The following is a 25,283-nucleotide window of genomic DNA, read 5'->3' as shown; positions in this document are numbered from 1 at the left end:
CATAAAGACTGCACACAGGGCTCATAAGTGCACTGGCTTGTATTTCGTAAGTTTCAAGATTGTAATCTTTGATTTTCACTGCTTGATATGTGCTCTTTATTGAAATGTTCAGTCTGCATGTTTTACATTCAACTTGCTACTTTCCTTTTTAATTTCACTGTGCAAGAATTACTTTAGTTACATATAATTCTGTTCAAAATAATGAAGCTGTGTTTAAGGATGTTCATTAACAAACATTTCTTCCCAAGTAGCATCAGTGAACAAAGGCAAACAATTTAAACGTTGCAATGTTTTATACATTACTAACAGTGTTAAACATATTGCTCATGGTTACTTAAAGGTTAAACTTTGACACAAATGTTTTATACCCTTTTTGGTGTAATGTGAGAGCTATGGGAATAGGACTACCTTTGTATTAGTCTGTCAGTCCTGATAACTACCAGCAGTATCACAGTCTTAAGAACCAGTAAGATAGCTCGTTATTGTATTTTCAAACTAACGTAAATGTATCACACTTACTTGAAATTCTGGAGCTTCTGTTCTGAAATCTATTTTTTCCAATGTTTCTGTCCAGGTGACTTATTCTCTCTATAAATATTTGTAACAAAATAGAGTTGTACATCACTGCAGGTCAGCAATATAGAAAGAAGCTCCTCTGGGATATACCCTTCATTGCAACCTCCATCAAGAAAGGCATATCCCACTATCTAACCCTGATAGCACAGCAGTCACTTGCAACCTGGGCATTTTATCTATTGTGGCATTATAAACCCTGGCATAAACTCCAGAGGGTTACTAAGTGCTCCACTGATAAAACCATCCAGCAGATTTACTACATTGCATTTTTATCAGGAAAGAAAGGATCAAGAATGTGGAAAAGAGGAAGAGAATGCAGCCAAAAGAGCTAGACAGACCGAGTAGAGGATGAAATAGGATGAAATGTTTTGACAGAGAATTAAGAAACATTTTTTCCCAAATACAATGCCTCTCCTGTTGCATCAACTTACTTTCTTCCATTTGGTATTGCACAAAAATTAATGCCACCATAAACCCCATGCCCCATTGCTGTATAAATGCAGCACATATGGATTATGCCCCCACATCACTTAATTAGTTAACCATGTATGGAACATTATATTACATTTTCCAAACACTTTTTTGTCACTCTTTTAGCCTTTCCCAACCAAAACTTTATCAGGATCAGACAACTGAATTGCATATAGTGGAAATTATTTTAGCTTTAGGTGTCTGACTACTTTCAGTCACTTGAACTATATATTTAGGCTGAGGCAAAGTTAGATACAAATTTGAACCTAGAGTGACCTTATTGTTGGCTGGCATTCAAGATATTTATCATTTTCATATGTTCATTCATTCTAGAGGTGAACAAGTTAGGATTACCACTTTGTTACTGAGCACATAGGAGAACTCATCTGTGAACCAGGATGTTCTTAATTGTCACTGAGAAACACTTTGTACAATAATTGTCCATTGCACACCTGGATTAATGACTCCAGCTTCTTGAGAAAGATTGAAAGATTTTTATTGTGGATGTTTTCTGTGATTCTGTCATTCTGCGTGTCCTAGTTGGTTGCTAGTTTATCATTGCTAATGAAATCCCATCTTTAGGAAGTGCATGTATCAATTAATTTTTTATGGGGGTTGGGTTTGCTGGGATTGAATTATGATGGAAAACAGGCAATTTTCCAGCATTTTGGCAAAAGAAGGAAAATCCAGGCCAGGCCCATTAATTCCCTTTCTGTGAGAAACACAGTGAATTTTCAGGGCAAAGTTATGTGACCATGGGAAGTGATTGAAGAGTTCAAGGTTACAGTGAATTTTATAAGAAAATGTTACAAGTGATGCTCAGAACTGATGCTATAAATAACAAGCACAGTCATTCAGGAAAAAAAAACAGCATGCTTTGAACATTTTATTGCATGTTAGCTCCTATTTTCCTTTAACCCTCCAAGTACTGAATTCCCAAAAAATCTCCAAATATTACCCTTTCTGAATTTCTGATGTTGGAAATCACAAAGGTTGCAAAACAAAAATCTTACATTTATTCAAGCACCTTATTACACCACCCAGAAACATACAATAAATCACTTTTAAATACAATGATTGTTATGAGGGCAAATTCAACAACCATTGTCTGCACAGCAAGTTTCCTCTAATAGTAATGAAGTGATACACCAATTCATCTGTCTTTGGTGATTGTGGGTAAGAAAAGAATGTTGGTTAGAACACCTCAAGAGCTGGGTATTATAAAGTATTACCAAATACCTACAGCGCAGAAAAGGGCCATTCCGCCCAACAAGTCCATGCCAGTATTTATCCTTCAGACATGCATCCTCCCATCCCTCTTCATCTAACCTCATCAACATAACCTTCTATTCCTTTCTCCCTATGTGCTTATCTAGCTTCCCCTTAAATGCATCTATGCTATTTTCCACAAATACTTCCTGTGATAGCGAGCTCCACATTCTAAGCCCTCTCCGATTAATGAAGTTGCTCCTGCATTCCCTATTGGATTTATTAATGACTATCTTATATTTATGGCTGCGAGTTCTGGTCTCACCCACAAATGGAAATCGCTTCTCTACGTCTATCCTATCAAATCATTTCATAATCTTGAAGACCTCTATCAGATCACCCTAGGTCTTTTCATTTCTAGAGAAAAGAGCCCCAATCTATGCAATCTTTCCTCATATGTATAATTGCTCAGTTCTGCTATCATTCAGGTAAATGTTTTTTGCATCTTCTTCAGTGCCTCTATATCCTTTTTACAATATGGAGATCAGAACCGTTCACAGTTCTCCGATTGTGGTCAACCAAGGTTCTATAAACATTTAACATAACTTCTCTGCTTTTCAGTTCCATCCCTTTCGGAATGAATTCTAGTACTTTGTTAATGAAAGCAAAATACTGTGGATGCTGGAAATCTGAAATAAAAACAGAAAGTGCTGGAAATACTCAGCAGGTGTGGCAGCATCTGTGGAGAGAAAAACAGAATTAATGTTTCAGGTCAGTGACCTTTCATCCGTACTTTGTTGTTTTTTTAAATGGCTTTACGAACCTGCATCGCTACTTTTAATGATTTGTGTATCTGTACCCCCAAATCCTTCTATTCCTCTACCCCATTTAGACACTTATTTTCCAAGGAGAATATGGCCTCCTTATTCTTACTACCAAAATGTACCTTGTATTTATCAAAGCTGAACTCCAAATGAATGTTGGATGTCCTCTGTCATATCAGATAATGTCTGGACATGAACAGCTCTGCTGGTCTTTTTGTTCCAGTAGAAAACATTTTGTACTTTCCCTCCTGTTTGTTTTAGGTATTTCTATGCATCATCCCCAAATGAGAGCATGAAAGGTTGGCCTTGGATCTGATCTTGAATAGATAACTTGATGGTGGATGAGGCTGGTGACATCGTCTTGTCCAAAGTATCTTTCCCCTTGATGGCACAGAAATTAGTTCAGCCATAAGACCGTGCCTCCTTACTACATATGTAATATTGTATTAAATTTGGCAAAGATGTTCTTGTCACTCCATTATTTCCTTCTTACAAAAAGAAACTTACTACTAAGTAACTTAATTGTATAAACAGTGAATTATTTTAGCCTTATGTGGGTCTGACTAATTTCAGTCTCTGGAACTGTGCATTTAGACCATGGTAAAATTAGACACGGGGACGGGAAACAGACCGTTTCTGGATCCCAACACCCACCTCAACCCACGGGAGGAAGCTGTAATTGACCCAAGGTTTCATGGGGGCACCACCTTGATTGCTATGGAGACGCGTTTGGCAGCCAATTAATGGCTGTGGGGGTGGGAATGGAGGCGGGACGACTCAAGTGTGAGCCTGATTTAAGCTGACTGCAGCAGCCATTACTGCTGTTTGAGTGCTCTTAGTACAAAGTGAAAGATCACAGAAGATGTGAATTCCACAATGTCTCAGCAGAGCCACATGCCTGGAACCCAGGGCAGGGCAGCTCCTCGATTTTCAGATGCAGACCTGGAGGTCCTTCTGGAGGCTGTGAGGGAGAGGAGGGAGGTCCTCTTCCCAGAGGGTGACAGGAGGAGGCCACCCACCCAGACAAAGCAGGCATGGGTGGACATTGCAGACACAGTCAGTGGAAGAAGTGTTGTCCAAAGTCAAGGCCTGCTACCCGACCCAAACCCAACGGGACCAGACGACATGTGTCGGGTCACATCGGGCCCAGCTTTCGGTCTCGGGTCGGGTCGGGCCGGGCCAAACACACATGGTAAGTGCTCCGCTGGTAAGTATTGAAATTAAAAAATCTACCTGAGCTGGGAGTCCGGGACAAAACTGAGTCTGCGCAGTGAGCGAGTGACGTCACTCTGACGTCATCACGCATGCGATGCAGCTTCCTGGAGGTTCCGAGTCGGAAGGTAAGTAAAGGATGGTCGGGTCGGGCTCGGGTCCGTTGTGGTTCGGGCGGGTTCTTTTTCCCGACCTGAGCAGGCCTTTAGACCGAAGAACCTGGATCCAGTACAGGAAAAGGTTCAGTGACCTGACACGCTCTGGCCAGGTGAGTGCTACCCCTAACCCTCAGGACAGGCCTCTGGGTATTCAGCCTCCAGCAGACACAGCAGCTGAGGAGCCTCAGAACCCATGCTGCTCCTAAACAAGGAGAAGTGTGTGGCCAGGGAACTCACTGACCCCTCACAATGGCTGAGAGCCAGAGTGCTGCTGAGGACCTGCCACCACTGAAACATGTAGTTTCTAATAAAATGGAGCAGCTGCCATTGGCCAAGGAATACAGCAGTGTCTTATCACCCTCTCTTTTGGCCTTGCAGGAGGAATGGGCTCATAATGCCCATGAGAGGGGGCCCAAATGGGTGGAGGAGTCCCCTAGCTTCAAATCATCACACCCATGGAGGAGGAAGCAATGGAAATAGCCAGTTCACAGACCGCAATGAAGTTGGCCATGGCAACATGGGCACTCATGATTGAGATGGAGATTACAGAGGGCAATGTGCTCATTGCACTCCACCCTGTTCAGATATGCCAAACACTGAGTTGCATTGGGAAGACTCAGCACTGCAGAGGCTTCTGCTCTCCAAGGCTAGTCCTCATGATCTTTTCTTGTGTCTGCCACAGGTGCGGACATCCAACCCACGACACTTTCTCCCTCACGATCACCAGGCCAAGTGGAACAGCAGAACTCTGACGAAGTACTGACACATCTTAAAAGTGCATTGTCCACCAGGGCAGATACACTCACTTCGATGGGTCCTTGTGCGTATTTAGATAGGGTGGCACTGGGTAAGGAGCACACCACTAGAGTGCAGGAGGAGGTGAGAGAGGCAGAGGCAGCCGTGGGCACTTCCACTCGGAGGAGCAAGGACAGACGCAGCCCTGCTCAGCTGTGCCCAGATGCAGGGCCTCAGGAGTCACTGGAAAGGAGGATCTACTTTAGCCAGCAGTAGCAGATGTGATCCCACATATCGGGGTTTCCTGAGGCAGTGCAGGGTCAAGGACAGAAAATGGAGGAGTCCATCCAGCTCATGTGTGCAACCATGACTCGGGGCTTTGAGCGCATGAGCTCCTCCATTGAGAGAGTAGCCAATCTCGTGGAAAGCCATATGCAGCAGCACATGGAGTACTGACGTACACAGGATACATGCCACACTATGTAGTGTGGAGGGGTCAGTGGCACTGATGGCACAGGGATGTTTGGTGGGGATGCTAGTTGCACCCTAGCTGGTGCCCCCTCCAGCCATCTGAAGCGCCAGCCAAGGACAAAGGATATGATCAAAGAGGATGAGGGTGCCACCCCTCATGGGGTGCCGTCATCTTCAGCCTCCTTGGCCTTTCTGACAGAGGGAGCATCTGTGCAATAGCCCCAATGATGAGGGTGCAGCAGTCTCTGGAGATGCCCCCACGGGCACCTTCAAGACGAGGACGGTTACCAGATGCATCTCAGCCCCAAGCAGAGAAAAGTGAGCTGGCTGCCTCCACCTCCCACAAGGGAACAAGCAGAGTACCGCATAGAAGTGGCCAAGAGCAGAGGCAGAGCACTGAGTGAGTCTGTGGGGTGTCTTCTTCCTGTAACTGTGCACTGTTTTCCTTTCTGAGCACCAAATAAAGATTGACACTTGAAGTCAGACGTATGAGGCTCATTTTAATAATGGTGTGTCATGAAGAGGAATGAGGTGGTGGAAGAGAGCAAGGTTTCCTCAACGGCGGTGACGGTGAAACCTCCAGGCAGATGTGCATCCTTTATTGGTGGTAAAAGTTTCCATGTTCCAGGCTGCGTCTTCAGTTGACGTGTTAGCCCTGGCAGCTCAGAGTGAGTTCATCCTGGGTCAGAGGGACTCAGTTGAGACGTTCTCGAATCTGATGATCGCTGATAGTCCTGGCATCCTGACAAGACCTTCGAGCCACGTGCAGGGCCCGGCCACCCCCCTATTCAGCTGCAGCATGTTGATTTTCTGCATCTCCTCCACCCCCCCCCCCACCCGCCTCCTCTTACTCCTCCTTTTCCTCCTCCTCCTCTGATGGACTATGTCCTTCCAGGGCCTCAACGTCCACACTCCCCTCTGCAGAGCAGAGCACCACAATGAGGGAGACTCTTGCAGGTGTGTATTGCAGGGCGTCACCTGACCGTTCCAGGCACTGGAACTGCACCTTGGGAAGACCAATGGCCTGCTCAATGGTGGTCCTGGTGAGCAGATGACTTTGGTTGCATCACGTCTGTGCCTCTGCCTGGGACTCTTGTAGAGGGGTAAGTAAGCATCTCTTCAAGGGATATCCCTTGTCCCCTAGAGTCTATCCACGGATGAAGAGCTGCAGCAGCTTGGACTGGCCGAGGATGAAGGAGACATGGCAGCTGCCAGGAAAGAGAGTGCAGACATGGAGGAAGCTCTTGTTGTGGGCGCAGAGCAGTTGAATATTGAGAGAATGGAAGCCCTTCCCGTTGATGTATCTGAATGGGCAGTCACTGGGTGCCTTGATGGCCACATGGGTGTAATTGATGATGCCCTGCACCTGAGGTAATCTAGCGATGATGGAAAAACCTAGTGCCCTCTGTGCCTATGAGGCCCCATCTGTCTAGAATTAGATGTTATGTCAAGCTGTGGCAAATAGGACATCAGTGACTTGCGAGATACCACCAAGGTTTGCAGCTGATCCTTGGAATGAACCAGTAGTGAAAATGTTCAAGGCCACAGTGACTGATGGGCTACTGGTAGGGAATGGCAAGTAGTTCTGTGAGCAGTGAGGTCTTTGGCAACGAGGGTAAAGATGCCTGTGATAATCTGCCTGTCGTGTCACAGTCTCCTGTGGCACTGCAGCTCTGTCATCCCCAGGTAGCTCTGACTTGGCTGGTAGATCCTGTACTGATGGTATGGCCTCCGTGTCCTTCCTGCTCCTCATCCCTCTCGTCTTCCCTCCTCATGCCTGGGGCTCTGCCGTTCCTGCAAAGGGTGTTGCTTCTTATCGCTACTGGGCCCAAATCTGAAGGTTGTGCCCCTATTGCCAGCTGCTGCCTTCCTTGTGTTCAAGTGATTCCCCAATTGTGCTAGTCAGCCTTGCCCCCATTCTTATGCCTCTGCGATGCCAGGAGAGTGATGATCCTCAGCACTGCTTGAATGCTTACTGCCCACCCTTCCCGCCACAGCGCTTCGCCGATGGCACCTGTCACCCAATGGGCGAGGCCCCCTCTGCACCATTCACCCATTTATTGGACTCAGTTAATTCCCTGGGGCTGCCATGAGTGGGTGCCCTTTTTGTGTCCACTTCCATTCAGCTGGTCTGGAGCAGACAGTGTGTGGCGCCACAACATTCCCCATTAATGAGCTCTTTAACCAGCTTAATTGGCCTTTGTCAGGGATCAGGTAGGATCTCAGGGCCTCCCTCCCCCTGCTCTGGTTGAAAACGGCCATGCTGGCCGGCACAGGTATTTTCAACCCCACCCTTTTCTGTTCCTGCCCCTGGCTGGACCCGAAAATTCAGCCCACGATCATTAAAATAGATTAGGCTTTCTTTCAGAAAATATCGTTTTGGAATACAGTGTGAGTAATTTTAGACACCAGATGTGATAGTGTAGTATGTCTGGGAACATAGCAACGAAAGGAGGCCATTCAGCCCCTCGATGCTGCTGTGCCATTCATGGCAGGTTTGTACCTCAACTCCATTTAGCTACCATAGCTCCATATCCCTTGACACCCTTACCCACCAAAAATGTATTGATCTCAGTCTTGAATGCTCCAATTGGCCCAGCATCCACAGCTTTTTGGAGGAGAGAATTTCCAATTTCATGAAGGATAAAGGTGATCTATGTTTCCAAAAGCTCTCCACCATTGGGGTTTTTCCTGTGTCATTTCTGGGTATGTTAAAGATTTATTGATAAAGATCGATTGCTATGGTAGTCCAACAACTGCACTATCATTGTATCGCATGGCTACCAGCATGGTAGAATTAGATGGACCCCGGTCTTTTATTATCTAAAAATTCCTTTGATTCTATGATTATACTTATTACTGTTCTAGACTTGGGAATTATCAAGTAAATATTGGCTGCATTGTACAAACAAGGGTAGACAAATGGAATGATGCAAAGCTGATTTCCCAATGGGCCACTCTTGGAGGGAGCACTGGTTGGGAAATTGTGGGATGACAACCTCGATATCCTGTCCATTAATTTCCTAGCCTGCATTCGCTGAACTGTTGATTCTCGTCTGGAGCACCTGATCAGAAAATCTGCCCTGTATTGGCACGAGAATTTAACTGAAAATTTATACCTCTGTCATGGGGGGAAAAAGTTTCAAACTTAATACTGTTTTGTTCCCCGTCTCTTCCACTACACGCTCTCCCCTGGCTGATTTATGTTGAGATACAGTTCTATGAGCGTTGACCATCCTCATCCAAGTGTCCATTCTTCATTCAAAACCTCAGGAGTGACTAGTGGCTGGGAGTCAAGGTCAATCCTTATCCTCATCTGCTGTCCAAACACTTAATTTCCCTCAAAAATCACTAGCTAACAATCAGAAGCTGATTTTCCTCCTCCTTACATAAGGAGTGATGAACCATCTGAGATCAGGTAACTCAGCACAGACTAGTGACTGAACTGGAGTTTGTCCGGTCTGTCAGGCTCAGTACCATATCAGAGGGCTCATTTACTCATGGAATCACCAGGGGAGCTCTTCAAAGCAGAGGAGCGCTGTCTTGTCTTAAGGTGCTGTACACCGAGCGTTCGTTGAAGCCTCCAACAAAATTCAGAGTTTCTGAGGCACACAATACATCACTTCAATGTAGCTATGTATTATGCAATACTTCACATGTCACAATTCCCTACAGCTGAGTTGGTACCAGCTAGCAACAAGGGATCAAGGACAGTAAACATGAAAGGAATGAGGAATAGATATTCCAGAAAGTGCTGGCTAGAAACGTTAAGGGAAAAATAATTATTAAATTGGACCCGGAGCCTCAAACATTTGCTTGCCCCAGGAGACTAACCCCCAATTAAAATGGGAAGCTTCAGTCACTGGCTTTGAAATGGTTAATCTTATGCAAAAGAAAATATATTATTTTGATTAGGTAAATGTCCTTGTCGTTATAGGGAAGTTTGCTATTTCTATTAATGTAGTTGTAAATGTAAATGAATGAATCCAGGAGGATTAGGAGCCACAATAAGATACCACTTCTGGGGCCCAGCCCAGACTAGGATAAAAGTCTCCGAAGAAGTTCCGAAGAAGGGTCACTGACCCGAAACGTTAACTCTGCTTCTCTTTCCACAGATGCTGCCAGACCTGCTGAGTGATTTCAGCATTTCTTGTTTTTGTTTTAGGATAAAAGTCTCTATCTGCTGGCTATAACTGGGATATGTTGCTACAGATTAAATCCTGATTCCTTGTGATTCCTTTAGAAATGTCACCTTCCATTTAAGTAGATGGGGCTACTCCATCTTCATGTCTCTTTTTACAAGACAAGACTTTGAACAGAAAGTATTTTTTTCTTCTCCTTTGAGGAACATTGTTGGGGCAGAGGAAAGCAAGCATTATTTTGATCTGGCTAAGTTGTACTTGACTTCCAAATGCTCGATTCTGAAATGGGCGCACAAAGTAGTGAAGTCTTCTATTCCCCAAGAATAACATTCCTCAATTGTAAAAGCATCACCACAATTCAAAGGATTGAAATTGCATTCTGTGATATAGATAATGAACACATGAACACAGTTGGTTGAAATTCCTTTGAAAACTATTTTACCAAAAGTTATTTTAAATGGTTAATGGCTTAGCTAAAGGAGCAGGTAGAGGAACTTTGTGCAAATGTATTAATAATACATTTGATACTTATGTCAGCCCCATACGATATGCTACTTGTAGAAGATTTTTGCAAAACTTTTTAAAAAGATAAATGGGAAAATTTCTGATACTGAGATTACTGATGATTACGAGTAGACTGATGGGGCGGTAATTGGCTGGGTTGGATTTGTTCCGCTTTTTTTGTACAGGACATACCTGGACATTTTTCCACATTGCCAGGTAAATGCCAGTGTTATAGCTGTACTGGAACAGCTTGGCTAAGGGCGCGGCAAGTTCTGGAGCACAGGTCTTCAGTACTATTGCCGGAATGTTGTCAGGACCCATAGCCTTTGCAGTATCCAGTGCCTTCAGTTGTTTCTTGATATCATGCGGAGTGAATCGGATTGGCTGAAGACTGGCATCTGTGATGCTGGGGACTTCAGGAGGAGACCGAGATAGATCATCCACTTGGCACTTCTGGCTGAAGATAATTGCAAATGCTTCAGCCTTATCTTTTGCACTGATGTGTTGGGCTCCCCCATCGATGAGGATGGGGATATTTGTGGCGCCACCTCCTCCAGTTAGTTGTTTAATTTTCCACCACCATTTACAACTGGATGTGGCAGGACTGCAGAGCTTAGATCTGATCTGTTGGTTGTGGGATTGCTTAGCTCTGTCTATCGCAAGCTGCTTATGCTGTTTGGCATGCAAGTCATCCTGGGTTGTACCTTCACCAGGTTGATACCTCCATTTGAGGTATGAGCAGGGAAGTGGTTTTAGGGTAGGTAGCTCATGGCACTGACATAATGGGCCAAATGGCCCGTTTCAGCACTGTAACATTTCTACAATTTCAATGCATTTCCAGCACTTTATGTTCTGATTACAAACCACCAGCTTTACTTTCTTTGCATTGTGAGGAGCATTGTAGTACACGCAAAAGAACCTTCAAGACACATGGTGAGAGGTAACGAATGTAGGACCAGCGCCTACCAAATAGAAGCTGCTAATGTCTTAATCTGCTGACTTTAAAAATCAATTGTTACTGCTAAATACCGATTTCTACCTTTAGTCACATCCCTGACAATAGCTGTGGGGTTTCCAACAGTCTCATCTTGATATTTTCACATTGATCTCTTCTATATTTAACCAGAAGACTATTTGGCAGGTGCAGCTTGGAAGAAAGAAACTATACAGAGGATGTTAAATTATTCAACCAGAAGGATGATATTAGTCAGAAACTTGCATTTCGTTGCCTGCCTTTGAAGCATTATGAGGGTGATATTCCTTCTGAACAAGCAAATGATAACACATAATGAAGAAAGGCACAAAATATTTTATTATACCTATCCTTGATGTACTTTGAACCATGAGTCCACCATTTCAGAGGTTTATCTTTCAGTGTACACCTGTGTAAATGACTGAACAGCTTCTCTTATTCCAGGAACTTTAGATGATTCACCACGTTTAAAAATCTCTCTCTGAGTGTATATATGTGTGTATGTGTGTGTGCGCGCAAGTGTAAATTGAAGTTCTTCATTCTGCATCCATTTATTAATCCTATCCACTGCCTTTGAGAAACATGGGTCAGCTATGAGTTTGGCTACCGTACCATCATAACCATTTAAAATATTCCTAAAATACACTAAACACAGGCAAAATTTGTACTTCAGCATGATTCTATATCTCGAACTTAAAATCACTATTATATCTCAAAAAGATGCACATAAACAGACTGACACATTTCAATGCAGATGCCTGTCAATCTCCTGACACATTTTAATTAACTACAAACAAGTCTGAGGTATGTCAAGGATTCTGATTACCATTGGTGGCATAAAATTAAGAAACAATATATTTAAATCGCCACAGGATCAACTTTAAAAAACAGTGTAATGATTGACTAACTGCATGATTTGACTTATTACAGCAGCCAAGCGTATGGCACATTTTATTGTAATATGCCTTGATGTTTTGATGTGAGTGGTTGGTTTATGGTGGATCATTCTGTCTGTTCAGTCTTACTGGCATTAGACAGCTTGAGAAAGTCAGTCAGAAAGAGTAAGAGCTGATTTCACCAGAGGAAACACGATTGGTTTCTCATACATAAGCTGAGAAATTACAGTTGACATCAGCACACGCTTAACCTGTTTGTGTTATATTCCTTTCTCTGCCATTTCATGGAGCTGTTAGACCATTTAAAATAAATAAATCGAACAGATTAAACATTGTAGAATTTACATTTGTACAAACATATTTCATTTTCCCAAGAAATCCATAGGCAATTTTCACTTATTATAACATGCAATAGAGCCAGAGCTGATGGAACTTAGCTGTCAGTGTCAGTATAAAACCTTCACTAGCTCTTGCTCATAGGTCTGGTTAAACTATAATTTAAGCAAATCTGTGTCATATTTATTCTACAGTTACATTAATATGCATCAGTCTGCTTCTAATGGTTTTGAAATAAATCCAATTCTTGATATAAAGTACATTGGCACAACACCTGATAATTGCTGTTTTGGTCATTTGTGAAGTTAATTTATCCCTTTGGATTTCTTTTGCAGTTTTCAATATGCTGATGTTTTCTATCACAACCAATATCCTGTGATGTTGCCTGCACTAAGTTGGAACTTCTGCTGTTTTGTAAGGGCAAGAGCATTATGCCATGTAATGCAAATATATTTTCTTGCTGACAAGGCAGCATTGCCTTGACCATATTCTTTGGAACTCCTCATCTTTCTCCTCCTTTAGAAAGCATTTCAAAACCCATCTTTTCGATAAAGTTTTCAATCATCTCTCTCCTCTATGATGTAGCGTCCAATCTTATATCTATGCCTATTTGTTTATTTTTGTTTTCTCATAAGTGCCTTAGGATGTTCCCTGTGTTAAAGGGGCTATACACATTATTGTTGGTGTCACTGGAGGTGGGTTAGTGGACAGGACATTGTTCCTTCAGATTTTTGTAAGCATCCCACTGACCCCCTGCGACATACTGTTTAACATTCTCTATTGTGCAGTTAAAACCCTCTACTCCTATCCTTGCTACCAGTTTTTTTTTTTCAGATTCAGCCTTGGAAATTGCACTCATACTCAAAGAGTCGGAGATAATGACAAATTATGTAATGCGGAATTGATTTTTCTCCCATTAATAGTTGGCTGCCGGTATTGAATTTGAAACATTTTGAGCCAGCTGCAAAGTATGGAATTGTTTGGTCATTCATTTCATTAGTGCTGAAATTAATGCACTGGTACAATAATTATTATAAAGGAAGACAATATATCTAGCCCATTTCCTGTGAAATCAGATCAAGCACTTAATTAAATCTATTGCCCCGCGCCCCCCCCTCCCCAAATACATACAAAAATAAACCTGTACCCCTCCACCTGCTCAAGTTACATACTGCGAAAAAAAAAATCTGTCCCCTTCTCACCCACTCCAGTTATCGGAATAAAAACATATACCTTTGCTTCCTTAAGCACTTATAAAGATCAGAAAGTAATGCATGTTCTCTCCAACTAAATCTTGGGAAGAGTGAAATCATTGTCTTTGGTCCCCACCACAAATTCCATTCTCTGACTATCATTTTCATCCATCTCCCAGGCAACTGTCTGAAGCTGAGACAGACCTTTCGCAACCTTGATATTGACCCTGGGATGAGCTTCCACCCATATATCTGCTCCGGTACCAAGACCGCCTGACTCTGACCTTGTCTCATTTACTGCTGAAATCCTCATCCATACCTTTATTACCTCTAGACTTGAATATTCCAATGTTCTCCTAGCCAGCCTCCCATCTTCCACCGTACATAAACTTGTCCTCATCCAATACTCTGGTGCTGGTATCTTAACTCATACCAAGTCTCGTTCACCCATCACCCCTCTACTTGCTCACCTACACTGACTCCTGGTCTAACAATTCAATTTTAAAATCCTCATCCTTGTTTTCAAATCCCTCCACATCCTCTCTGCGCCCTCTGTAACCTCCTCCAGCCCTACAAGTCTTTGAGGTGTCTGCAGTCTTCCAATTCTGGCATCTTGTGCATCCTTGATTTTAATTGCTCCACCATTAGTCGCTATGCTTTCAGCTGCCTTGGTCCCAAGCTTTGAAGTTCCCTCCGTAAATGTCTCTGCCTCTCCAACACTCTTTCTCCTCCTTTAAGATGCTCCTTCAAACCTACCTCTTTGGCCAAGGTTTTGGTCATTTGACCTGATATCTCCTTCTGTGGCTCATGACAATTTCTTTCTATTGCTAACACTCATATTAAGCATGTTGGGAAATGTTTATACCTTTAAACAAGCTGAATGGAAGTAGTTGTTGTTGTAAGTAAGAATGCACTAATAAATGAAGTGAAATGACATTGAACCCTGCTTAAATGATAAACAGAAATGAAATCTTCAAAAAGTCCCCATAAAAGAAAAGAAGAACACCTCAGGCCATCTTGAACCAAAAGGAGTCTGGAAGCAGGGCTAAAAGGATAAATAAGTTAACTCAATAAAATCAAATCTTTCTTGGTTTTAAGCTCTTTCTGTGAGGGAGTATGAACAGTGGTTTCAAAAAAAAATGAAATCTTTCCATGGTAAAAAGATTTAGACAAACCTTTTGATAAAGTAAAATCTTTTCTGTTCAGCAGGGAAAAAAATCTTTCAAGAAGCTTGCCATAAAAAAAGGCACTCAATAAGGGCTTCTGACAGAATTGGCAAGGTTGCTGAGTATATACTTGATAGGAGACCAATGGGATTGCGAGGAAATGCTGCTCATTATAGGGGCCAATCACCACGTTAAAGAGCCACAAACATAGCGAACTAGTTTTATCAACAGTGACACTCAGTTATCTTTATTAATATAGAGTCACAGAGTCATAACGTCACAGAAGGAGGCCATTTGGCCTATTGAGTCCGTGCTGGCTCTCCTGGAACAATTCAATCAGTCCCGTTCTCCCACTCTATCCCCGTAGCCCTTTGGGTTTATTTCCTTCAAATGCCCATTCAATTTCCTTTTAAAATCTTTGATCGTCTCTGCTTCCACCACCATCATAGGCAGCGAGCTGAGTTATTAGTGTCCAGCTAAATAAAATGCATAGACTGTGGCTATTCATTAGGAAACATTTCTTACTGTCATCTTTCATGCTGTATTAATTGGCCCATATCTTTAGCCATTAAATATTAAAATTATTGCATCTGCATCCATTCCCTGTCAACTTTTCCGTTAGAAATTACTACAGCCTCATTTGTAATGCAAACGATTTACAAAAATGTGTCATGCTGCAATTACAAACTCTCCTGCGTCCTCTCCCTGCAGCAGTGTCACCATTAGTGAGAGGCTGTAATTATAGAACAAGTTCATATTTGCAGTTTCCATTCTAAATGTAGGCATAGAAATATAAACATTAGCATGAAATGTGTGGCTTCAAAATGGGAACGGAATGATGTCAATGTGCCCTGATCCAATTACCCCACACTCTAACCCTGCTACTGAACAATGCACTTGATTGCATTCCCTGGGATCTATTTCAACTTTGGGGAGACCGAACAGTGGAGAATCATGGTTGGTCACCCATTCTAGAGGCAAAGAGGCCCCCCCCCCCCCCCCTCACCATTTTGTGGCTCCAGTCTCACCTTAATCTGGCAGGCAAGGTGCAGAGTGCCAAACACATCTCGCTGGATTGAGGCCTCAAGATTAGACCGGGTCATTGCCAATGAGGTTAAGTTGCAGTGGCGAGAGGTGGGTGTGGGGTGGTGAGGTGACATTCACAGAGAGTAGGAGTCTGAGGTGGCAGAGGGCCAGATTATATGTCCCATTTCTATGGGGCCCACAAAAATAATTGGACGCTTTGTTTTGCTTGGGCCTCTTTGATTCCATTGACTGTGGAACTGGTCCTAATACGCACAGTGCAGGGTTTGACCAGTACTAATCTTAAATGACAACATGAGATCTTGGGCTTTATAAACAAACAGAGGCATAGAGTATAAAGTCTAAGAAGTTTTGCTAAACCTATATAAAACACTAGTTCGGCCCCAGCTGGAGTATTGTGTCTAATTCTGGCCACCACTCTTTAGGAAGACGGTGAAAGCTCAGGAGAGGACACAGAAGAGGTTTAATAGAATGGTTCCAGGAATGAGGGAATTACATTTATGTGGATAGACTGAAGAAGCTGGGATTGTTCTTCTTAGAGCAGAGAAGGCTAAGAGGAAATTTGCTAGAGGTGTTTAGAGTCATGAAGGGTTTAGAGAGAGTAAATAAAGAGAAACTGTTGCCAATGGCTAAAGAGTTAGCACAGATTTAAGGTGATTGGGCAAAGAACCAGAGGTGACATAAATTAAAACATTTTTTACACAATGAGTGGTTAGGATTTGGAACGCACTGCCTGGCAAGGTGATGGAAGTAGACTTAATAGTAGCCTTCAAAAGGGAATTGGATAAATACTTGAAGGAGAAAAAAAATCCAGGGCATGGGGAGAAAGTGGGACTAACTGAATTGTTCTTCAAAAGAGTTGGCGCACACTCAATGAGCTGAATGGTCTGTTTTGTGCTGTACTATTCTTTGATTCTATTTACGTGATAGGACCCTAATTTCCATATTAAATGGGGCTTATTGTTTGAATCAGGCATATGCTATACAATGATCCCTCTAAACTGTGCGTCTGCATGGACACATAGCTATCTGGAAAGTTACCTTCCCTCCCCTCACAAGTTGTTCAGAGATAAGCTCTGCAGTCCCGCTACATCCAGTCGTGAATGGTGGTGGACAATGAAACAACTAACTGGAGGAGGTGGCTCCTCAAATATCCCTATCCTCAATGATGGGGGAGCCCAGCACATCAGTGCAAAAGTTAAAGCTGAAGCATTGCAACAATTTTCAGCTAGAAGTGCCGAGTGGATGATTCATCTCGGCCTCCTCCTGAGGTCCCCAGCATCACAGATGCCAGACTTCAGCCAATTTGATTCACGCCATGTGATATCAGGGAACAACTGAAGGCACTGGATACTGCGAAGGCTATGGGTCCTCACAATATTCCGGCAATAGTACTGAAGACCTGTGCTCCAGAACTTACCACACCCCTAGCCAAGCTGTTCCAGTACAACTGCAACACTGGCAATTACCCGGCAATGTGAAAAATTGCCAAGGTATGTCCTGTACACAAAAAGCAGGATTAATCCAACCCGGCCAATAACCGCCCCATCAGTCTACTCTCGATCATCAGTAAAGTGATGGAAAGTGTAATTGACAGTGTTATCAAGCGGCACTTGCTTAGCAATAACCTGCTCAGTGATGCTCAGTTTGCGTTCCGCCAGGGCCACTCAGCTCCTGACCTCATTACAGCCTTGGTCCAAACATGGACAAAAGAGCTGAAATCTAGAGGTGAGGTGAGAGTGACTGCCCTTGACATCAAGCCAGCATTTGACCGAGTATGGCATCAAGGAACCCTAGCAAAACTGGAATCAATGGGAATCAGGGGGAAAACTCTCCACTGGTTGGAATCCCAGCTAGCGCAAAGGAAGGTGGTTGTGGCTGTTGGAGGTCAATCATCTCAGCTCCAGGACATCACTGCAGGAATTCCTCGGGGTAGTGTCCTAGGCCCAACCATCTTCAGCTGCTTCATCAATGACCTTCCTTCAATCACATGGTCAGAAGTGGGGATGTTCACTGATGATTGCACGATGTTCAGCACCATTCATGACTCCTCAGATACAGAAGCAGTCCGTGTAGAAATGCAGCAGGACCTAGACATTATCCAGGCTTGGGCTGATAAGTGGCAAGTAACATTCGTGCCACAGAAGTGCCAGGCAATGACTATCTCCAACAAGAGAGAATCTAAACATCTCCCCTTGACAATCAACGGCATGACGATCGCTGAATCCCCCACTATCAACATCCTAGGGGTTACCATTGACCAGAAACTGAACTAGCATTTCTAATGCTGGAAATACTCAGGGCAAGCAACATCTGTGGAGAGAGACAACGTTAATAATGTTTCAGGTCAAGTACAGAGGTAGGGAAAGATGGGGAAAGAGAAGGAGATGGGGTGAAAAGAACAAAGGGGAAGGCCTATTGTAGGATAGAGAGTAGGAGTTATTAAATGATGAAAGGGACAATGGTGCAAGGCAAATCGGGTGGTAATGAGACAAGTAAAGAAAGAAAAGATGGATCTAGAGAAGTTGCAAATGGCAACAGCAGAACCATATCAGCTCCTGCTGCCTGAATAAAATGGGAGCAGTATTGATGATCTGAAGTTACTGAAATCAATGTTGAGTCCAGTGGTTGTAAAGAGCCTAAATGAATGACGAGGTGCTGTTCCTCGAGCTTCTATCGAACTTCATTGGAACAGTACAGGAGGCAGAGCACAGAGAGATCAGAGCAGGTGTGGGGTGCACAATTAAAATGGCAAGAACCAGAAACTCAGCATCAGGCTTGCAGACTGAATGGAGGTGTTCAGCAAAGCGATTACCCAATCTGTATTTGCCCTCCCCAGTGTAGAGGAGACCGCATAGTGAGCGGCGAATACAGTATACTACATTTAAAGAAGTATGAGTAAATCACTGTTTTACCTGGTAGAAGTGTCTGGGGCCCTGGATGATGGGAAGGGAGGAGATGAAGGGGCAGGTGTTACATCACTTGTGCTGTCACAGGAAGATGCTTTGGGAAGGGGAGAGTATGTTGGGGGTGATTGAAGAGTGGACCTGGGTGTTGAGGGAATGGTCTCTTCAGAATGCTGAAAGGAGAGGGGGAAGATGTGTTTGGTGGTGGCATCAAGCTGTGAGTGGCAGAAGTAGTGGAAGATAATCCATAGAATAAGGAGGTGGAATACGAGGTGGAAGGTGAGCACAAGGGGAGCCCAATCGCGGTTCGGGGAGGGAGGGAAAGGTATGAGGGCAGAAGTGGGGGAAATGGGATGGACATGGTTGAGAGCCCTGTCAAACACAGTGGAGGGCAATCCTCGTTTGAGGAAAAAGGAAGAAATATGTGCTGTGGAAGGTGGCATCATTAGGATAGATGTGACAGAAAAAGAGAAATTAGCAGAATGGAATAGAGTCCTTACAGGATGTTGGGTGGGAGTCAGTGGGCTTATAATAGATATTGGTTGACAGCCCAGAAATGGAGATACAGAAGTCAAGGAAGGGAAGGGAAGAATCAGAGGTGGGACACATTAAGGTGAGGGAGGGGTGGAAATTGGAAGCGAAGTTGATGAAATTTTCTAGTTTGGGGCAAAAGCATGAAGTTGCATTGATGCAGTTATCAACGTACTGTAAAAAGAGGTGAGGGAGAGGCCATGTATCTAATAAGAAAGTATGTACAGCCAGGGTCCATATGAGTTCACATAGCAACACCTTTTATTTGGAGGAAGTGAGTGCAGGCATAGTAAATTATGATTGGTTGTAATGGCACACAATCATGACATATACTTTCCTACTGCAGCTAAAAATTGAATCAGCTTTTTTAAAGAGTATTTTGTGATTTAAAGAGCACCTAACGACCAAATGAAACATGATTGGGTATAATACTGACTGAACATTTTTCAGGCCAAATATGTACTTAAATGAAGAAAAATATATAAGAAATGTATACAACTTACATAAAAGATAACAGTATGGAGTGTGTTAGCTCTGTGTAACGCTGCTTTGAGCTAAAGTAGTGGATTGGAGAGCTATCCTTCATAATGTATTAGCATATATTGGATAATTTGACAAGTCAACAGGATATACAATTACTCATGAAAATGAGGAAGCAGAGGGTGAGTCATTGAGCAGGAGTGAGGAAGAGACAGCAGGTCTGGGGATTGATGAGGGACCAATAGTTGCATGGCAGAAATCCAAGATGCTCTATAGTCCGAGAGATACAGATGTCAGTGGACATGTTTTGCAACTAAGGCTGGTCTCACAAGCACTGTATTAAGCAGCCAGTTCCCACCTTACATACCACATTTGAAGGTGGCCTGGGTAATTCGGAGGAACCCACTTGCAACTTCTCCCAAATAAGAGCCGCCAAAGTTACCCCCATTTTCCAAAAGGGAGACCGAGTCAGTTGGTTTATTATCTGCAGTCAGTAAAAATTCAGAATTTTAATTAAAAATAAAATTACTAGATTTCTAGATTTCTAGATGCCCTATAGATCTGAGAGAATTCTTTGAGGAGATGACATATATGGAAGATAAGGGAAATGTATTGATGCAATGTACATGGACTTTCAGAAAGCCTTTGGCAATGTAGCACACAGGATTCTATTGGAAAAATATATGGAGTCTGGATATGGATTGTGAATTGCATTGAAGCGGGTCTGAAGGGAAAAAGAGAGAGTAAGAGCTGTTTGCCAAAATATTTAGAATTGGGTAGCATTGTCCCACAGGATTCTGTTCTGAAACCACTTCACTTCATTGCACCAGTGACTTGGTTAAAGGCCTAGAGAGAGTCGTGTCCAAATTTTCAGCTGAATTTGAAAATAGGATCGGGTTGTATAGGTGGATTGAAGGAAATGGGATATGGGAACAGGGTGGGTAAATGTGATTAGGACTATTTGCTTGCATGATGGGTAAATGCCAATGCAGACTGCTTGACCTGAATGGCCTGTTTCTATGTTGTAACCTCTGTGTTTCTGAAAGGACCAAAGAAATCTGCAAGGAGATGCTGATAAGATAATAGAATGGGCAAATAAATAAATGTCAGTAAATATGACGTGGTGCAGTTTGATTTAAAAAAGTAATAATTACACTTTGAATTGGGAAAAATTGAGTGATGTGGAAGGGCAGAGAGATTTGGTAGTTTAGGTTCACCACGCATTAACAGTAGCAGGTTAGGTGCCACATAAAAATACAAAATACTGGGAAGACGTATAGAATACAAAAGTCACGATACTATAGTGAATCTATTTAAACATTAGTAAGATCATTTGGACTACTGTATGCAGTTTTGGGCTCACCAGCTAAGATATTGAGGCAACAGTGGGTATAGTGCAGATTGATGATATGCTGTCTGGTATGGGGAAATGCAAATACTAGGAGAGACTTGAAAAACCAAAGCTGTTTTTGTTATAATAAAGATGTTTATGGGCTATTGATGGAGATGTTCAAAATAATGAAGAGGTGGAACAAAGGATATAGAAACCAACTGTTTCCAGTGGCTACGCTTCAACTTCCTCCGACAATGTCATGGCCCAGTTGCATTAGATTCACTGCCAGGTTAGTACCCACTGCATCTTTAATGCCGTCTGGGCTCCCTTCTCCTCACATAATGTTACCCAGCAATAGCTGCCAGCCAGTATTTTCGGTCAGATAACTCCTGTACTCTTCACTGTTTTTCTGCTGCTCTGAACTCTTCATGTACATTTAGCTTATTATTGCAGGTTGGACCCGGAATTCAATACTCGCCTTTCAATTCCCCTTCAAAACTGGAATAATACATGAGTACATGAGCCTCAAAGCAGGCAATGAAGTACTTTTGAAGTATAGGCAAACAAACACAACAGATAATTTGCGCACAGCAAGTCCCACAAACAATGGGATAACTGTTTTAATCTTGTTGGTAGATGGATAAATGTTGGTTAGGCCTCTAATATTTTACATCCACCTGAGTAGACATCAGTTTAACGTCTCATTCGAAAGGTGACACCTCCAACAAGTGCAGCACTCCCTTGGTATGGCATTGAATGTCAGCCGAGATTATGTGCACAAATCTCTGGGTGGGGTGTGAATTTACAATTTTCTGACTCGGAGTCAGGAGTGCTGAGCCAAGGCTGACACTCCATTTACAACACAACAGAAAACGCGTGAAGTAGCTGAACTGTTGGCATGTTACAATTTAACGAGTGGTTAAAAAAAAACTTGAAATAGTTTCTGCTTCTTTATTGTTAGCAGACAGCCAGCTGTTCCTTGGCCTACATTAAAATTTAATCAGCATTTTGACACCGGTGGCTTGTAACAGTGCTTGTATGCATGTGCAGAGCACTGCTTTCATCAAGCATTATAAAGTGGCAAGGCGCCAGTAGTATGACTCAGGTCTTTTGGCCCCCTGTCCCCTTAATTACTTTGTATTACATCAAGACATTTATCAGCCCTTTTACCGAGCATGTGAAACTCCCCATTAATATTCTCAGGATTGTAGTAAAATAAAAATAGAAATTACTTTGGTAACATATCACAGGCAAAGAAACTTGTCCTTTGTGACAATTAAATAAAAAGAAATTGCAGATTGGTGGTCAGAAATTGTGGAATCAGTGCATATTAACGGTTTACAGTGATATAGCTATTTTGACAGGTAGATGCAAACAGATGTTTGCTGCTAGCTGTAATTTTTAAAAATAATCTGGGAAAAAATTCCAACATTAAATGATATGGTGAAAATACTGGAATGGAACTGTTTTGATATGCTTGATATCCACCATTGATACACTTAATTTATATAATTATGTATTTGGTCAATAAACTCTAGATTCTGAACAGCTTCCACAGTAACCAATACCATTAACTTATTAGGTCAGTAATGCATGCACTCTGTATCTTAAGTGACAGCATTACACCATCCATCCCTAAAATTGCCACTTCTCTGGAAGTGTATGTAATGATAATAATGGATTTTCTAACAATACACAAGGTCACTTTGCACAGATGGACACAGCATCATGACTTTGACCTGAGTGAGGAACTAAAGCATCATTGGATCTATTTGTGCTGTATTGAGATTATTTAAACTCTAATTTGTGAGTCATTACAATTTGATCCATATTGGAATTTTAATCTGTGTTGAGCTTCAGAGGAAATAATGCTTCATATTGAGTGGATCTTCATGTGTACCTCAATTAGATAATTTAGGAATATTACCAGATGGTCATCACTGTTATTGGTCTATTATGGGTTAGCTGAGGTAACGAACAGACAAAGCCACTGACTTTTCGACCATAAGAAATTAATGTGTCAAAGAATTAGTTTAGACTTATACAACATAGACCTACTGACCTGGTGTTAACCCTTTCACTGAAACCCTGTACAGCAGCCCCTCATTATAGCATTTTGCTACAATATAATGTTCGATAATGTCGGCTGTTTTGTGCCCTGTTCACTGATGAAATCAACCGTCTCCATAGTATGATTAACACTATTAGTTTTATATTGATATAAAGGGCTGGATTTTATCAGCGCGCGGTGCTCTGCGGCAGTGCGCTATGAAAGCGACAGCCTTCCAACAAGGAGGTGCAGCCGCCGAGCCCCTGCGATGTTCTGCGTGGGGCTCATTTAAATGGAGGGGGTGGAGCAGCCGCCCCTGATGACATAGAGGGGGCGGCCACCGTGGCCCGGCAACAGCACCCTGCGCCACCACACAGGCGCCAGCGCCATTCATAAAGGGCTTCAAGCCCTTCAGTAACATTTAAATTTTTAAAGATCTCATCTCCGGGAAATAAAAATAACATTTTAATTCAACTTTAAGCCCCGTCTCTCCCCCCCTAATGAGTAATCTATATATAAATTTCTCTCTCCTCCCAGAAAAAACATTTATTGATATCCCGACCTTTACCCCCCAAAATTTGTTCTCTTTGACCCTCAACCCCTTCCCACCATCTCTGCAATCATTAATGTGTTTTCCAAGCTATCCAACGGAATTCCGAAGGCATGTGAGTCACATCCGGTGAGCTGTAAAATCGGCGTGAGATGGCTGCTGTTGGCAGGTAAGTTCATCTGAAGGTTAATTATCCTAATTTTTCAATTGAAGGCCCACGGTTGCACCAACGCCACTAATATCTGGTGGGGCCTTCTCGGCATTGTGGGTCGAGGTGGGCAACTCCCGCTAGCATTTTACAAGCCTCTCCGCTGTGACCCACAGCATCGAGGAGCTGATAACATTCAGCCCAAAATGTTTGAATTCTTAATGACCAAGATTATAGTGAAAATTTTAACAATCTAAATTAACAGTATAAAACCAGTAGAAAAAAACTTTTGTTCAGTTTTAAAAATGGATTGCAAAGAGACCATTTGGCCCATCAAATCTTCTCTGTCACTGGACCATATGCATTTTATCTATTTATGGATGGTACTGTGCCCATTTACTCTCCTGAGGGGAGGTTCTGTATAAATATTCTCTGATCTACAAACGATAATCAAGAACAATGTTACAATACTCATTCATTCCTCTCCATTTTTCAATCCTGACCTACAGCCTCCACAAACCACATAAATTCAGCGCAACACCGCACCCCCCCCCCATCCCCCTCCCCCTCCCCCTGCACCCCACCCCCAGCCCCAACAGCAGAGGATTATCATGTCCCAGGTAGTATTGGATCACCTTTGTTTTTATCTATTCCTATAAACTGCTCCACCATTTCGAGCCAGATGTTTATCTACCTCCTTTTTGAAGGAATTAATTGACTTGGTCTCAGTTGTTTTTATTAGCAAGCTATTCCATATGTTCAATATTCTGCAGGCAAAAACTATTTCACTCCTTTGTTGTGAGGTTTGTTGATTTTAAACTTCCAGTTCTCTGTCCATGATCTCTGCAAAATTATATTCTACGCTTCGATATTTTGAAAATTGGAAGCATATCTTCCTCCCCTGAATCTTGTCTCAAATCAAAATAAGTTCAACCTTACTCATCTCTCCTTATAATTTAGGAAAATTATAATTTATAAAATCATCCTTGTCTTATTGTTCAGACCCTTATTATTGAAGGTAGAGTACCTAAAATGGCACACACGCTTCCAAATATCTACTCAGTCATCAGTACAAAACTGGAATAGGAACATAGGAGCAGGAGTAGGCCATTCAGCCCATCGAACCTGCTCCACCATCCATTACGATCATGGCTGATCATCCACTTCAATGCCTTTTTCCCACACTATCCTCATATCCCTTTATGTCATTTGTATTTAGAAATCTGTCAATCTCTGCTTTAAACATACTCAATGACTGAGCTTCCACAGCCCTCTGGGGTAGAGAATTCCAAAGATTCACAACCCTCCGAGTAAAGAAATTTCTCCTCATCTCAATCCTAAGTGACTTCCCCCTTATTTTGAAATTGTGTCCCCT

Source organism: Heterodontus francisci, chromosome 38, assembly GCF_036365525.1.
Source record: "Heterodontus francisci isolate sHetFra1 chromosome 38, sHetFra1.hap1, whole genome shotgun sequence".
NCBI classification, from domain to species: domain Eukaryota; kingdom Metazoa; phylum Chordata; class Chondrichthyes; order Heterodontiformes; family Heterodontidae; genus Heterodontus; species Heterodontus francisci.
Note: the sequence above shows the minus strand (reverse complement) of the source record.